This window comes from Schistocerca nitens, chromosome 2, assembly GCF_023898315.1.
Source record: "Schistocerca nitens isolate TAMUIC-IGC-003100 chromosome 2, iqSchNite1.1, whole genome shotgun sequence".
In the NCBI taxonomy this organism is placed as follows: domain Eukaryota; kingdom Metazoa; phylum Arthropoda; class Insecta; order Orthoptera; family Acrididae; genus Schistocerca; species Schistocerca nitens.
Genome location: NC_064615.1, coordinates 75383471 through 75385291, shown reverse-complemented (window position 1 = coordinate 75385291; position 1821 = coordinate 75383471).

The following is a 1821-nucleotide window of genomic DNA, read 5'->3' as shown; positions in this document are numbered from 1 at the left end:
CCTTTACTGCTTGCTCAATATACAGATTGAATAACATCGGGGAGAGGCTACAACCCTGTCTTACTCCCTTCCCAATCACTGCTTCCCTTTCATGTCCCTCGACTCTTATAACTGCCATCTGGTTTCTGTACAAATTGTAAATAGCCTTTCGCTCCCTGTATTTTACCCCAGCCACCTTTAGAATTTGAAAGAGAGTATTCCAGTCAACATTGTCAAAAGCTTTCTCTAAATCTACAAATGCTAGAAACGTAGGTTTGCCTTTCCTTAATCTTTTTTCTAAGATAAGTCGTAAGGTCAGTATTGCCTCACGTGCTCCAGTATTTCTATGGAATCCAAACTGATCTTCCCCGAGGTCGGCTTCTACTAGTTTTTCCATTCGTCTGTAAAGAATTCGTGTTAGTATTTTGCAGCTGTGACTTATTAAACTGATAGTTCGGTAATTTTCACATCTGTCAACACCTGCTTTCTTTGGGATTGGAATTATTGTATTCTTCTTGAAGTCTGAGGGTATTTCGCCTGTTTCATACATCTTGCTCACCAGATGATAGAGTTTTGTCAGGACTGGCTCTCCCAAGGCCGTCAGTAGTTCCAATGGAATGTTGTCTACTCCGGGGGCCTTGTTTCGACTCAGGTCTTTCAGTGCTCTGTCAAACTCTTCACGCAGTATCGTATCTCCCATTTCATCTTCATCTACATCCTCTTCCATTTCCATAATATTGTCCTCAAGTACATCGCCCTTGTATAGACCCTCTGTATACTTCTTCCACCTTTCTGCTTTCCCTTCTTTGCTTAGAACTGGGTTTCCATCTGAGCTCTTGATGTTCATACAAGTGGTTCTCTTATCTCCAAAGGTCTCTTTAATTTTCCTGTAGGCAGTATCTATCTTACCCCTAGTGAGATAAGCCTCTACATCCTTACATTTTTCCTCTAGCAATCCCTACTTAGCCATTTTTCACTTCCTGTCGATCTCATTTTTGAGACGTTTGTATTCCTTTTTGCCTGCTTCATTTACTGCATTTTTATATTTTCTCCTTTCATCAATTAAATTCAATATTTCTTCTGTTACCCAAGGATTTCTACTAGCCCTCGTCTTTTTACCTACTTGATCCTCTGCTGCCTTCACTACTTCATCCCTCAAAGCTACCCATTCTTCTTCTACTGTATTTCTTTCCCCCATTCCTGTCAATTGTTCCCTTATGCTCTCCCTGAAACTCTGCACAACCTCTGGTTCTTTCAGTTTATCCAGGTCCCATCTCCTTAAATTCCCACCTTTTTGCAGTTTCTTCAGTTTTAATCTACAGGTCATAACCAATAGATTGTGGTCAGAGTTCACATCTGCCCCTGGAAATGTCTTACAATTTAAAACCTGGTTCCTAAATCTCTGTCTTATCATTATATAATCTATCTGATACCTTTCAGTATCTCCAGGGTTCTTCCATGAATACAACCTTCTATCATGATTCTTAAACCAAGTGTTAGCTATGATTAAGTTGTGCTCTGTGCAAAATTCTACCAGGCGGCTTTGTCTTTCATTTCTTAGCCCCAACCCATATTCACCTACTACATTTCCTTCTCTCCCTTTTCCTACAGTCGAATTCCAGTCACCCATGACTATTAAATTTTCGTTTCTCTTCACTATCTGAATAATTTCTTTCATTTCATCATACATTTCTTCAATTTCTTAGTCAGCTGCAGAGCTAGTTGGCATATAAACTTGTACTACTGTAGTAGGTGTGGGCTTCGTATCTATCTTGGCCACAATAATGCGTTCACTAAGCTGTTTGTAGTAGCTTATCCGCCTTCCTATTTTCCTATTCATTA